Genomic DNA, 6,082 nt, shown 5'->3' with positions numbered 1-6,082 from the left:
GATTTTTTTATTTACCCAGTAACACTTTCTTGGAAGGAATCTGAGGCTTGCTAATTATGAATATTCATGCTCACATTATCTATTAAATATTCATATGTATGTTTATCAGGTTGTTTCTTCTTGAAATATATAAATATGAGTGCATCCTTTTGTTTGTGGGATTTCCTCCCACTATTTTATAGAGGGAAATTCCTCCTGTGGACAAGGAATAAATAATAACTTCTGTGAACCTTGGTTATTTGTTTTTTGGTCCTGCATTTGACTCCACAAAAACTGATGTTAGGAGTGGGATTCCCAATCTTTGATCTGTAATTAGGGGCAATAGCTGGGTAACCACTTAGTACAAGTGTTGTGAGACTGATCCCATGTCCCTTTCTGATAAAGGCACTGTTGAGGAGTGTGAGGGAGGCCACAATCTGTGTCTAAGAGTCTAATTGTGGCTGGGGAAGTTTATGGAGTGTGTCAGAACCCACTCCAATCCACATCTTAGGAAAGAAAAACTCTTGGAGATAAGTTTGTCCAAGCAGGAACTTTTACTAAAACATAGATGACAGTGGATAGGATAGACAGGATCTGGAAACTGTCTCACAGATCAATACTATTAAAGTGTCCCCGAGTAAAAAAAACCCCCACCCCTCAGTCCATTTGGTCAGTCCCAGATCAGTCAGGTTCCAGTTGTCAAAACCCTCATGGGAAAAGAGAACCACCAGTACATTTGCAACATTATTACTTCCTCCCCTTCACATTCCATTTGTAGATACAGACCAGAATCCCCCCTTTCCTTTGTTCTTTGCAGTTCAGAGGGTCTTTTGGCATGGCCTCCAGGCAGGCTGAATAAACAAACATTGCATCTAAGGGATAAAAGGTAAAGGTAAAGTTTCCCTTGCACATGCGTTCTAGTCGTTTCCAACTCTAGGGGCCAGTGCTCATTTCCGTTTCAAAGCCGAAGAGCCAGAGCTTGTCCGAGCACGTCTCCGTGGTCATGTGGCCGGCATGACTAAATGCCAGAGGCGCACGGAACGCTGTTACCTTCCCACCATAGTGGTCCCTATTTTTCTACTTACATTTTTACATGCTTTCGAACTGCTAGGTTGGCAGAAGCTGGGACAAGTAACAGGCGCGCTCACTCTGTTACGCGGCACTCGGGATTCGACCCGCCAAACTGCTGACCTTCTGATCAACAAGCTCAGTGTCCTAACCCACTGAGCCACTGTGTCCCTCTGCTATCCATTACAATGTAACAAATTGCTTTTTATGCTATGCATTCTCTGTGAACTTCCCTCCCTTATTGGGCAACTAGAAAAAGGGGTGGGGGAAAAGATACAAAGTGCATGAAATTGATCCTCTGGGTGGCAGGTATGTATAGCTTCTCACCCACCCAGGGTAGCCCATCTTTGATTGTGCACACATGTCTATTTTTCTGGAACCATTCATCACTTTCCAAAGTCTTCCGGAATTCTGTTCCAGTTTGGTTATCCACTTTTGGCTTTATTTTAGCTTGGGTCCTGGTGGTTACTGGTGCTGCTAGTTGTTGTTTGGGCATAAGTGGTTTAGAGTCAGTGGCCCGTGTGCCGTTATATTGGGGCATGGGAGATAACGCATCAGCCAAGAAATTCTCCCCCCCCACCCCGGTAAGTGTTTGAGAGTGAAATGGAATCGGAGAAAATGTTGGGACTAGTGGGCTTTCTTAGGAGTGAGTCTCCTGGGTGTTTTTAGTGTTTCCAAATTTTTGTGGTCTGTCCAGACCTGGAAGGGGATTTTATTTCCTTCAAGGAAATGGCACCATGTAAGTAATGACCACCTTACAGCGTACACCTCCTTTTCCCACATGGCCCAACATTGTTCTCTCTCCGTGAGTTTCCTGGATGTATATACACATGGTTGCAATGCCCCCTCATCATTTTCCTGTAATAATACAGCTCCCACCGCCACATCGGTGGAATCTGCCTGTATTATGAAAGGTTTATCGCGATCTGGGTGTCTCAGTACAGGTTTGGCAGAAAAAAGCCTCTTTAACCTCTCAAATGCTGCTTGACATTCCATTGTCCACTTCAGGGCTAGCTGGGTTTCACTGGGGATCCCCCTTCATTTTCAACAAGTTTGTGAGGGGCAGGGCTATTTGGGCAAACGAAGGAATGAATTGGTGAGTTTGCAAACCCCAGGAAACTTTGCAATTGCTTCCTTGTGCAGGGGGGGGGGTGCCCATTCTAATACTGCCCTGACTTTCTCAGGGTCCATTTCGATGTCCACTGGGGATATGCATTTTGATCATTTTGCATATAAGTGGGCAGCCCGCAATTTTTCCAGAACTTCTCTGACTAGATTAATATGCTCCTCTTTGGTCTCAGTGAAGATAAGGATGTTATCTAAGTAAACCAGGACCCCCTTATATAGGTGCTCTCTTAACACTTCATGAATTCATTGCATAAAAACTGTGGGGGGCCCTTGCAGTCCAAACGGCAGAACTTTGAACTGGTAGCAACCCATTGGACAATTGAATGTGGTCTTCCATTCCTCCCCTTCCTCATGTGGTAGTATGCTTCTCTTAGGTCTAGTTTGGTAAAAATCCTTCCTTTCGATAGGTGGGATAGCATATCCTTCATTAGGGGAAGGGAATACAGATTACTCTCACTAATTGTGGTTTTGCTGGCTCGCATGTTTACTCGGGTGGTGGGTGGGCCCATGGTTTCCCTCGGTGGTACCTCTTTAGTAGGTCTATCTCCGCCTCCTCTGCCAGGATGTACCAGTCATGGACAGTGGCGTAGCGTGGGGGGTGCAGGGGGGGCCGGCCACACCGGGCGCAACATCTGGGGGCGGGCGCGCTTGCACTGAGCTGCTCAGGGAGCCCCAAGGGCTGCACAGAGTTGGCTTGGCTCCGCTCTTGAGCTGCTCTTTCTTGCAAAGCGAAATGAGTCCGGCAGGTGAGATGGGCGGCCACATAAACTGAATAAAATAAATAGAAGCGGCCAACTCTCTGCCCAGGCTCAGGCCAACTGCAAGCGCCCCGCAGGCGCCCCGGCAGGCTTGGCCGAGTGAAGACGGACCCGCCGGCCGGCCGGCCTAGCTTCGTGCGCATGCGTGGCTTTATTTAGCGGGGCTCACATGCGAGCTTGAATGCAGCGGCTCTTGCAGGTCGGAGCCCCGCCCAGCCGCCCTCGAGAGGGACCCGGAAGCATCCCGCATGCGCGCGACTCTTCTTGGAAAGTCTACGCCGCTGCGGGGCGCGTCTTTTCGGCGGTGCCGTGACGTCACCGCCCGCCCGCCCCTCTATTTCCGCTTCCGGTTGCCTTGCCCCGGGTGCTGACAACCCACGCTACGCCACTGGTCATGGAGTTTGTGTGGGTCTCCTTGAGGCAGGCAAACATTGTACATGTTGTAGTTTAGCCTGTCTTTGAAATAGCTAAGGAGGATGTCTTCTGGCCAGTTCAGCTTATTGGCAATGGCCCAGAATTCTTGGGTATATTCAGCCACGGGCCATCTGCCCTGCCTCACTGTTTTGATTCTCTCCCAGGCCTTACGATCAGCCAAAGGGTCCTCAAATCGCCTCCTCAAGGATGACATGAATCGGTTGAAGTCATTGAGTTTTGGGGCATTGGAGTCATGCAGGTTCACCACCCAGTCTGCAGGGCATATTGCACAATGCAGATGTGGGCTTTGTCACTGGGGATGTCCTGTCTGTATTCTTCCATATAACTGAGGCCTTGAGTTAGGAAAAACCCCAAGTGTGGCAGCTCCCCCTTGAATTTCACTTCCAGGGGTGGGAGTCTCTGAATGGATCAGTGCCTACGCCACGGGCGGTACTGCCCCTTATCCTGATCCCCGTCTGCGGGTCCGTGCGGGGTGGGTGCTGCTGAGGTGGTAGCTCCAGGTTCAGTGGACGCCCCCAGTGTACAGGTTCAGGATGCCCCCCCCACTGTCTCTCCAGCTGCAGCTCCAGGTGCCATTGCGGCCGCGGGGCTCAGGTTTCTCCTCCCTTAGTGAGCCAAGGGTTTTTTTCATCAGGTCAATAGCTTTCTCTAGGATCCAGTCTGCATATGGTGCATAACTCCCGTCCTCTTCGCTGATATGCTGTCCATCTCTTGCCTCCATTCGGGTTGGTGGCCACTCTGCCTCAGGGTTACATTCCTTGATGCCTTTTCCCACTTGCTTTTCCTTCCAATGCCCATCGACCACCATGATTTGTGGTTGTGCGTCTCCATCACCTCTTCCCTGGAGGAATATGATGCTTCACCTTCCGATCGTTGATGGGGTTTCAGTCGGTGCGGGGTGGATATGATATAGTTTTAAAAAAACAACACCCAAACCCCATAACATTTTACTTCATTTTGTCAATATTCTGAGAACTATAATGGCAGTAGAATCCAAGTTTTCTTAACAGCCTATACAATCCAGCTTATGACAATGATAGTAGTATCATTTTATCAGCATAAATATAATGCCGCTTGGGTGTGTGTGTGAAAACCCTAACAAGCAGGCATATACATAGAATGAAGGCTACTGCTAAGCTTGTAAGCCACCCTGAGTCTTCGGAGAAGGGCGGGATATAAATGGAATTAAAATTAAAAAAATAAAAAATAAAATAAAAATAAAAAAATAAATCAATGTGTTCAGATAAATATGTGTACTTCAGGATCCTTCATTAGTGCAGGCAAGACATTAATCTCTAGAGGCATAGAATCAAAATCACCCGTACCACTTTACAAATCCTTAGTAAGGCCACACCTGGAATATTGCATCCAGTTCTGCTCACACATTACAAAAAAGATGTTGAGACTTTGGGAAAAGTGCAAAACAGAGCAACTAAGGTGATTAAGGGCCTGGAGACTAAAACATATGAACATATTACTTTCCAAAGCACCAGAGGGCAAGACAAGAAAGAATGGATGGGAACTAATCAAGGAGAGAAGCAACCTGGAATTAAGGAGAAACTTCCTAACAGTGACAACAATTAACCAATGGAAGAACTTGCAATCAGAAACTGTGGGTGCTTCTTCACTGGAGGTTTTTAAGAAGAGATTGGACAGCCACTTGTCTCAAATTGTATAGGAAATCCTGCTTGAGCAAGGAGTAGGACTAGACGATCTCCAAGGCCCCTTCCAGCTCTATTTTGACTTACACACAAACCTGTGGGACTTTGTAGGTGCCTAGTAATGTTGACAACTGGATGGAGATGTCCCTCTGAGCGCAATCGAGAAGAGCCAAAATGTTCTCCTTCCTCCCACAGCCATAGTTGGGAACATTGAATTCTCCAGTGGAGAGCATGTCCAGCAAGGCATCTGAAGTGCGTAAAGTGCTCAAAGAGTTGTCGTGGATGTTGTAGCCAAGTGTGAGATTGTGCAAGAGATGGAAATTCTTGTTGACCAATTGAAAGGTGAAAATGAATTGTAAGATGTTTGAAAAAACAGCAGAAACTCTCCTGTAAAAAAAAGTTATTATTATCATCAACAGCAACAAGAACATTCAATCCTCTTTGTTTTAACAAGCCTACTGAGTTTTAGGTAAAATCTATTAATCCAAAACTGAGGATCACTTATACAAATAATGAAATGGACGGCTGAGGAACAACAAGTGTTTCAGTTACTGCTTTAAACAGAGTTCAATATACAAGGGATGTACTCAGGATTGAACTGGGAGAGGGAACACCTGCTGCCGGCGTCAACTTCCCTCCGCCCTGTGCGTTCCCACAGAGAGGGCCTCCTCAGGGTGCCACCGGTCAGAGAATGTAGATTGGTGGCCCCCAGGGGGAGGTCTTTCTCTGTGGGCGCCCCGGAGCTATGGAACCAGTTACCGGTTGAGCTCTGGACGGCGCCCGATCTTCGCTCCTTTCGCCGCGATCTGAAAACATACCTGTTTGAACAAGCCGGCCTGGCCTGAGGGGGGATTGGTGGGGTTTTTACTATCATTTTATTGGGGTTTTATTAATGTATTTATTGTTTTTTATGGGCATGTATTTAATTATTTTTTAATTTTTGTAGCTTTGTGTTTTATTCTTGCCCTGTACACCGCCCTGAGTCCTTCGGGAGAAGGGCGGTATAGAAATATTAATAAATTAAATTAAATTAAATTAAATTAAATTAAATTA

Source organism: Vipera ursinii (genome assembly GCF_947247035.1).
Source record: "Vipera ursinii genome assembly, chromosome: 17".
Lineage (NCBI taxonomy): Eukaryota > Metazoa > Chordata > Lepidosauria > Squamata > Viperidae > Vipera > Vipera ursinii.
This window is presented reverse-complemented; position numbering follows the sequence as displayed.